This window comes from Onthophagus taurus, unplaced genomic scaffold, assembly GCF_036711975.1.
Source record: "Onthophagus taurus isolate NC unplaced genomic scaffold, IU_Otau_3.0 ScKx7SY_15, whole genome shotgun sequence".
Taxonomy (NCBI): domain Eukaryota; kingdom Metazoa; phylum Arthropoda; class Insecta; order Coleoptera; family Scarabaeidae; genus Onthophagus; species Onthophagus taurus.
In genome coordinates, this window is record NW_027248940.1 from 2,817,916 (window position 1) to 2,828,104 (window position 10,189).

Genomic DNA, 10,189 nt, shown 5'->3' on the forward strand with positions numbered 1-10,189 from the left:
TGTTGAATAAAACGAAATAATTTATTTACAAAATATGTACAAAAAAAAAACCCTCAAAGGTTTTTTTAAGACGAAAGGGGTCGTCTTCGAATTGGCGGTTGAAGTGCTGGCTTGTTGTCGCTGCTGTTGTCGCTTCGGAGTTCGGTTGGAATTGACCGCTGATGGAAACCCGGCCGCCTTAAATAGGCGCCCTTGGGTAAAACTCTATCAACCGGGCGTTGTGGTTGGTTGGCGACCGTCCGATCCGTAGGTCGGGTTGACGACCAATGGCCAAGCAGATTGAACGGCGCTCAATTCGTACTTGGTGACAGTGGTAAAGATTTGGCGGAATACCACTAGTGTCACTTCTGGTTCACGTCTCTTAAGACGGCTAAACCCAAATGATTCTTGTTCTACCATAATCTAATATACGTACTTTTCTAATACGTATATTTAACCTTTTAACTACTTCAATAAGAATATACAACAATCTAGCGCTTAATAACAATTAAAATTAGAATTAACACTAGACCTAGAACTAAAATCATTTGGGTTTAGCCACACGTCTCTAAAGACGGCTAAACCTGAATGATTCTAGTTCTAGGTATAGTGTTAGTTCTAGTTTTACACTTACACTGTCACTAGAACTAACATTAGACCTAGAACTAGAATCATTTAGGTTTAGCCGTCTTAAGAGACGTACGACTCTTCCAAATGATTCTAGTTCTAGGTCTAGCACTGCATAACAATTAAAACTAGAACTAACACTAGACCTTCTAGGTTTAGTGTTAGTTCTAGTTTTACACTAGCACTGTGAAGGTGGGTTCATGCAACCTGTTTTAGTCGTAGTTGTTGGCATAGTCGTAAGAGTGGAAAGTTAGGTATTGTGTTATACTAGTACTGTTTATGCAACACCTTACGACTAAAATGGTTTTTGTCCTAGTCCCAAGAGTTGCCCAACTTTTAACTTCTTAAAGCTAAAACAATCGGTCGTAACGTGACGCATGCGCACTTTTTTCTTTTGTGTCCTTGTAATATAGCAGTGTTTTGTTTTATTTTATAAATTGAGGTTAGGTCAGTTAGGTTTTGTATTTTATTGTATTAAGGTTGTTGTGCGTTACTGTTTCGACAATTATTTCGATGGAATCAAATGCGGACCAAATTGACTCAAAATTAATAGAGTTATTTTTATTTATCTCTTGTTTTGAAATTAAATACAAAAACATTATTTATGAATATTTTTGCGCGATACATGGTCATATTTCCATGTTACACTTCCAATACCGTTAAAATATTCACACAAGTCTCTGTTCTTCTGGAATCTTTTTGCCGCATTGTTGCTCCCAACCCGTCCTATATTTTGCAGTGGCATTGGTCGCACTGACCATTTATAATTTCCCCTGACTCTGACTGAATAGTATCACCATATCTTGGAGGACAGTACCTTTCGCTTTGCCGTTCAATACGAAGGAAGTGATGTAAAACTACTGTGGCTTTTACAATATTTTCTACTACGTCTACCCTAGCTATAATTGGCCTCCGTAGAATTCGCCACCGCTGGCACAGTATACCAAAGGCATTTTCAACGGTCCTCCTTACCCTGGATAAACGATAGTTGAAAATGTTTTTTTCTAGTCCTACCTGCTGTCCGGGATATAGTCTCATTATATTTTCTCTTAGAGGAAACGCAGCATCACCCACAACAAAATGTAGAAGTATAATGTCGCTTCTAGGCAATTTCTTTGGAAAAGGGATATCTACGTTTCCATTTAAAAAAACCCGAAAGAAGATTCTTTAAAGATAGTATTGTCATCATTTCTGTCACTAGCTCCAATATCTGCTATAATGAAATTATAATCCGCATCTACACATGCCACTAAAACTTGACTTTTAAGTACCATTAAAACAATGCTGAAGGTATGTTTATAATTGAAGAACTCACTTCTCGATGCTTTTGGTGCTTGCATATGGATGTATTTCCCATCAACACCCCCGATACAATTGATACAAAAAATTGATACATTATGTTCCATCATAGTATGTATGGTTATCACCATAGCAACATTAACTTTTAAATACATACATTAGTTTTAGATAGAACAAAATGAATTTTTCTTAATTATTCAATAACTATAAGAAATATACCCCACAAACTATACATATTTGTTATTAGAAGAAAATAACAAATTATTTTAGGTCATAGCCAACTATGGTTTCCATTTAAAAAAATGAAGTTACGTCTAAAATCTCGAAAATAAAAGATGGGAAAGAAATTCTACCTACGCCACTGAATTCTTCGTAAAAAGTTGCCCATATAATGTTTTATTTATAATACTCCATCTTTGATAATAAGTAAGATGTTCGCGATTGTCGTTTTCGCAAAATTTTCAGTTTTTGTCGATAGGGCGAAAACAAAAGACGATAGCTGTTCGGCATTAGTATTTTCTCGAAAAACGAGATCATGACATGTAAGCTACTTTTTATCTATCTCTTTTAGTTTCGGAGATAGCCTATGCGGGCATCGAAATTGGGACACCTGTACATAGAAGGTGAAAACGATACAAAAATCAGCTTAACTACCGCACCTTTTCAATGCTGAGACATCGTTCTAAATGTCTTATAGCGCGTGATCACAAAGATTATATGATTCATGTTCAGGACTCTGTTGCTGCTGACGCTAAACAGTTTTGGTCATATCTAACGAGGGGACCTTACGGGTTCGTCATCACCGATTTTGTTCATATTTATAGGGATTGAAGATCAGTACTCGGACATCATTTTCCTGAAGCAGTTCGATCCCATGCTGAAAAATATCCGAGAAAATCGATTTCAAAATTTTCAAAATATTTCGCAACTATAGAAATGCGGTAAATTGTATCTTCGTTCATAATGCCGATTAGCCGAACGGCGTGAGTGGGGCTTTGGATGCCCAAGGTCGCAGATTCAATCCCTGCTGTTCGCTTTATTTTTTTTTTATTTTTTCATTGTTGATGATAATCATTATTTTTAATGATTATTAACAAATATTAAATAAATTCAAAAATAATGGCATAGTGATGGCATAGTGATGACAAAATAATTTATTTATTGTTAGGAGTATTATATAATATGAAATATATTAACAATACGATAATAACAATATATATGACATTCCATTACATAGATTGCATATGGGATAAGCGGACTAACCAACCTCGCGGAGCAAGGTATAGATACCTAAGGATCTATTGCACTCCGATAGATATTGTTATCAAATTTTACCGTGCAGTCGCTCTTAACGAACATTAATACTTTGCTCGATAAAAGGTCATTCAAATCCTTTGGAGAGATAAACTGCCACCCAAAAATCGAGAATCTGATACGGTTAACAGCAGAGCATGGGCAGTTCATGTAATATTGATTAAAAATAGTAATCTGTTGTTATTATAATTTATTGTTATATCTATATACAGGGTGCCCGGTATCTTCCGCATCAGAGCATTATAAGGTTGTAGGATACATTATTCTGAAGCGATCTTTCTAATAAATTTTTTTCGAAATGTTTATAATAACCGCACGGGAACTGTTTAAAGTCATCCGCTATTGTCCAATAGCGGACGACTTTGATTGACCGAAAAAGTTTATTTCTCTTCCCGTGTCGAATCTATTGGTAAGTACACGTGAGAAACGTGTTTTGATCGGCACGGCGATTCGTATATTATTCGTATTGTTAATATATTTCATATTATATAGTGAATTTTAAGAGTACTTTGATATATGAACTTTGGGCGACTTCGGCTCCCCTAAGGAGCTACACCCCTCCAAAAATAGCGGAAAATTTTGGTTTAATTTCTTTTTCTCAAAAACCATAAACGCTAGGAAAATGAAATTTGAGGAATATGTTTAACTCATAATAGGGCACGTTTCGACCCTATTTGTACTTTCAATCTACCCTTAAAATTCACTAAAGAATCACCCCTTGAAGTTTCTTGCAGTCATTCAGATACACCCTGTATAATACTCCTAACAATAAATAAATTATTTTGTCATCACTATGCCATCCGTATGCGTAATCTGGATTATTTGGTTTGACAATGAACAGATGACATTGTGCTATTATTTTTAATATTATTTTTGAATTTATTTAATATTTGTTAATAATCATTAAAAATAATGATTATCATCAATAATGAAAAAATAAAGCGAACAGCAAGGATTGAAACCTGCGACCTTGGGCATCCAAAGCCCCACTCACGCCGCTCGGCTAATCGGCATTATGAACGAAGATACAATTTACCGCATTTCTATTGTTGCGAAATATTTTGAAAATTTTAATATCGATTTTCTCCGATATTTTCCAGCATGGGATCGAACTGCTTCAGGAAAATGATGCCCGAGTACTGATCTTCAATCCCTATAAATATGAACAAAATCGGTCATGACGAAAAGTAAGGTCCCCTTGTAAAACAAAGAAAGGGCGGTGTTGGCGTGCCGGTGGTTGTCCGACATAACGGTGTCTCCTTAGTGAATGGGGAGGAAGTTAGTGAACTCTTTTCCGACTACTTCGGATCTGTGTTTGCCCCGTTGGTAATTACTACATACCCCGAGGGGGACCATAGCCTTAATGCGATCTCGGTTGGCTGTTTCGAGGTTGAAGAGACTCTTTTTGGTATGGCTGTTTCCAAGGGTCCGGGCTCAGATGATATACCTTCCCTTTTTATCAAGAGATGCTCTAAATCCCTTACTAGACTTCTATGCTTAATTTTTAATATGTCGCTACGTTACGGTGTTTTTCCATCTGTGTGGAAACGGGCGAAAATTGCGTCTATTTTTAAGTCAGGAGATCGTAGTCTTGTAACTAATTACTGTCCTATATCTATTTTACCAATAATGGGAAAAATCTTTGAAAAATTGGTTTACAGCAGGCTATTTTTTCAGATGAAGCCCTGTGTGGGTGAGGAGCAACACGATTTTTATCTGTGGACACCAACTTGTTAGAATATACCGACTTTCTTTTTTCGACTATTGATAAAAACATCCAAGTAGATGCGATATACACTGACTTTAGCAAAGCTTTTGACAGCATTCAAGAGTTGTGAGGCACGCCTTTATGCGTTCAACGCGCCATCTTTCAGAAACGCCGATTCTAGACAGGAAGTTGTTGCTCCTCCGTGACGTCATCCGCCCGATGTAAAAGGAGGGGTGTCAACCAAAGGCTTGGGGGAAAAAATAGGTTGGTAGCTAGATCTGGTGACTTATATAAAAAAAAGTAGCAGTCTACCTTGTCGGTAGTGGTTTAGTTCCACTACCAACCACTAGGTGGAGCGTTACTTTTTTTTAAAAGTCACCAGATCTAGTTACTTTTCCAATACCAACCTTTTTTTTTCACCACAGCCATAGGTTGGTACCCTTCCCTATCCTTTTACATTGGATTGATGACGTCACGGTGGTGCGACTTCCTATCTAGAATCGGCGTTTCTATACTACTATGGATCACTGTTTGTTACTGTTGAAGTTGGAGCGTGTTGGTGTCGCAGGTGTCCTTTTGAGCTGGTTTGCTTCGTACCTCTCCAATCGCATGCAGGTGGTTGGGGTTGGTGGATATTCGTCCGGTTGTGTTATCATGTCTTCCGGAGTGCCTCAGGGTAGTCATCTGGGCCCACTCTTATTTACGATGTACATAGGTGACATCACCGGGTCTTTTCTTACCTCAAGATGTCTTATGTATGCTGACGACATTAAAATATTTTCTTCTATTGCTGCTGTTTCAGACTGTGTTAACCTTCAGAATGACCTGAACAGATTTTATGATTTTTGTGAGATTAATAATTTGTCACTTAACATATCCAAGTGTCGGACTGTTACTTTTACGAGAAAAAAGCAGTTCTTTAAATTTGATTACCGGTGCGGAACATGCTTACTGGATCGTGTTGACACTATTAAAGACCTGGGCATTACTTTAGATAGCAAACTATTGTTTGATCAACACGTTGATGCAGTGGTGGCCAGAGCTAATAGGATGCTGGGATTTGTAATGCGCTCTTCTGAATCGTTTTGCTGCCCTAGACGTATTATTTCTTTATACAATGCTTTCGTTAATAGTATTTTATCGATCGGCTTGGAATCTTCAGTACGACGTATACATTAACAGAATAGAGGATTCAGATAAGGTTTCTGAAGTATCTCTCGTATAAATTCCGACATCCTTATACAGATTACGAATCTGCCTGTCAAATGTATCATATGCCCACACTTCAGCAGCGCAGAACTTGCAGTGATGCCTGCTTTCAGTTCAGGTTGGTCAGAGGTTCTTCTTTCACGCATTGATCTGCATCCTCCCCCTCGTCGGCTGCGCTATGACTTTCTGTTCTATGCGCCGAGTGCCTGTACAAATTCGTATAGAAATTCCCCAATAGTTCGCATGGAGAGGACAGTGGACCGTCTTGGGTTGGACATATTCACCGTCACGCCGCACAACTTCAAACAAATTATTCGTAATGCCGTGCTCGCCCTACCAGTTGTGTGATTTTGAGTACATTATCTCGTTGCAGCGGCTTGAGTTCTGTGTTGAATTGATTTGATCACATATGCTTAAGGCCATTAATTAATTAATTGATCGATTTTCAATTTTGTGTTCATACAATTTATTGTATATAAAAAGTATTACAGTGGAGTAGCTTTTATGTGGGACTATGTCCTGTTGCTACCCCCGTGTGTGTAAATAAATAAATATTTAAGGAAGTATTATCCAGGGCATAACCATCTTCTCCACACTCACATTCTAAGTTTGTTCACATACCAAAAAATGTAAATAATCAAAATGGTATTCATGAAGAAAGTGTTAATAGATGCGAGATTCTAAATAAAAGACTAAGAAAATTACCGGTTAGATTTAATGATTATACAGAGTGATTCACATAAGAACCGACACAGAGCAGGGACATGTAGAGGACAATAAATTAAGATGATTTAACGCAACTTATCTCTATACCAAGTTGTACCCCTGAGGAGTTATAGACCTTCAAAGTTGGGTCTTAAATTTTTAAAACATTGAATATCTTCGTAATACATAAAGCTAGAAAAACCAAATTTGGTATACGTTATGAATAGGGTATAAAGTTATTTGACGACAAGGTTTTCTCCATCACTTTTCATTCTTCAGTTATGATCGATTTTAACACCAAAAGTACTCAATTTTGACATTTTGGTGATTTTTTCTTTATCACTAGAAAATCATTATACCTAAACTAAATTTGTTTATGGATGATGTTTTTTTAGTTCATAATAAACAATTTATTCCTAAAAAACTTTTCTCCATCGCCTTTCATCCTTGAGTTATGATCAATTTTAATACCAAAAGTACTCAATTTTGATATTTCGATGATTTTCTCTTTTTATCATTAGAAAATCATTATAACTAAACCAAATCTGTTTGAGTAATGTCCTTTTAGTTCATAATAAACAATTTATTTCAAATAAACTTTTGTCCATCACCTTTAATTTTTGAGTTATGATCTATTTTGATACCAAAAGTACTCAATTTTGACATTTTGGTGATTTTTTCTTTATCACTAGAAAATCATTATACCTAAACTAAATTTGTTTATGGATGATGTTTTTTTAGTTCATAATAAACAATTTATTCCTAAAAAACTTTTCTCCATCGCCTTTCATCCTTGAGTTATGATCAATTTTAATACCAAAAGTACTCAATTTTGATATTTCGATGATTTTCTCTTTTTATCATTAGAAAATCATTATAACTAAACCAAATCTGTTTGAGTAATGTCCTTTTAGTTCATAATAAACAATTTATTTCAAATAAACTTTTGTCCATCACCTTTAATTTTTGAGTTATGATCTATTTTGATACCAAAAGTACTCAATTTTGACATTTTGGTGATTTTTTCTTTATCACTAGAAAATCATTATACCTAAACTAAATTTGTTTATGGATGATGTTTTTTTAGTTCATAATAAACAATTTATTCCTAAAAAACTTTTCTCCATCGCCTTTCATCCTTGAGTTATGATCAATTTTAATACCAAAAGTACTCAATTTTGATATTTCGATGATTTTCTCTTTTTATCATTAGAAAATCATTATAACTAAACCAAATCTGTTTGAGTAATGTCCTTTTAGTTCATAATAAACAATTTATTTCAAATAAACTTTTCTCCATCACCTTTAATTTTTGAGTTATGATCTATTTTGATACCAAAAGTACTCAATTTTGACATTTAGGTGATTTTTTCTTTATCACTAGAAAATCATTATACCTAAACTAAATTTGTTTATGGATGATGTTTTTTTAGTTCATAATAAACAATTTATTCCTAAAAAACTTTTCTCCATCGCCTTTCATCCTTGAGTTATGATCAATTTTAATACCAAAAGTACTCAATTTTGATATTTCGGTGATTTTCTCTTTTTATCATTAGAAAATCGTTATAACTAAACCAAATCTGTTTATGAGTAATGTCCTTTTAGTTCATAATAAACAATTTATTTCAAATAAACTTTTCTCCATCACCTTTAATTTTTGAGTTATGATCTATTTTAATACCAAAAGTACTCAATTTTGACATTTTGGTGATTTTTTCTTTATCACTAGAAAATCATTATACCTAAACTAAATTTGTTTATGGATGATGTTTTTTTAGTTCATAATAAACAATTTATTTCAAATAAACTTTTCTCAATCACCTTTAATTTTTGAGTTATGATCTATTTTAATACCAAAAGTACTCAATTTTGACATTTTGATGATTTTTTCTTTATCACTAGAAAATCATTATACCTAAACTAAATTTGTTTAAGTAAAAAAAGTTTTAGAATTAAATTCCACGTGAAATGAGGTAATAATATATTAAATCCACAAAAAGGTTAAAAAAATCTGCCAAAATTTAGGGAACCATCGCCCTTAATCAACCCTTTGAAATGCTTCAATTGGTCTCAACTTGCTACCAATTAATACCCTCGGTACACACATAACGTCTACCAAATTTGGTTTTTCTAGCTTTATGTATTACGAAGATATTCAATGTTTTAAAAATTTAAGACCCAACTTTGAAGGCCTATAACTCCTCAGGGGTACAACTTGGTATAGAGATAAGTTGCGTTAAATCATCTTAATTTATTGTCCTCTACATGTCCCTGCTCTGTGTCGGTTCTTATGTGAATCACCCTATATATGTTGAAATATTTTGTAATTATCTTGACAAACGGGATGTAATAGATAGAGATGTAGGCAACTCAATAAACAATGTAGTCAGTAGCAGTCGAATCGTTCTTACTGGTAAACAAACTTATGTAAAGTTAATAAAGAAGCTAAATACAAATAACAGTTAGTTTTATTAACAAATACAACAGACTTGTATTAATTATGTAAATTTCTTAATTATGTTTAGATTTCAAAAATGGTGCTGAAGTTCTCATAGGTCAGAAAGATCCAACATTACAAATAAAATAAATCAAGAATAAAAGAAAAAGAATGAGGAGTTTAACAATGATGATTAGTTAACAACATAATCAAGGTAAATATAGAAGATATTTATTTACATTTAGTTCTTTGGCTAAAATTTACTGCTTGTAATCTGTGATTGGAAATAATTTTCCATTCATTCTCTATTTTTGGAATTTGAGGTGTTATTATTTCCAAAACATTATGAAATGATGATCCATCTAAAAGAAAGAACTTTCAGCAACCATTTTATTCACTAAGTTGGAGATCTATTCTGTGTATCTTCCTTTTTGAGTGGAACCTGAATAATTAGTCATATAATTAATCACCAAGGAGTTAATTAATTAATAATTATTTACTTACCTCAAAATTTATTCAACACACTACAAACACCATCACTAAAAACTTGTATTTATGGAAGATAAAGATCTACAATGATCCCTGAATTAATTTTGAACCGAATATCTTTAAAAATTTATTTAAAAGAAAGAGAATTTTATACTTACGAACAAATTTCCTTTGAAATTTAAAAAGTAAGGTTATGTGTACAATGTTTTGTTGTCACTAACATAACCTCAATATACATTGGCGGTGTTTTTACGTTTAAATCAATTTTTGTGCATCAATCTCTTAATTATGTTCATTATTTAACGATTCCTTACCTTAAAACATTAATCCTAAGCCAAATTTCTTGTAAAAAGCTTAAAAAAAACCATAATATAAATTGACGCTTCATCTTAATCACAATCACAACATCAATACCAACT

The 10,189-nt window shown here is 33.8% G+C and overlaps 1 protein-coding gene across 1 annotated transcript in view; it reads right to left on the reverse strand.

Annotated features, from left to right (window-relative positions):
• The window catches only part of LOC111422229 (methyl-CpG-binding domain protein 4-like), a 91,702-nt gene extending 81,519 nt beyond the window's left edge, over positions 1-10,183 (reverse strand). Inside the window, exon 1 of the mRNA XM_071200877.1 lies at positions 10,085-10,183. The gene's annotated coding sequence lies outside the window, so the exon portion shown is untranslated. The remainder of the gene's footprint in view (positions 1-10,084) is intronic.
• Between the last annotated feature and the right edge of the window lie 6 nt (positions 10,184-10,189).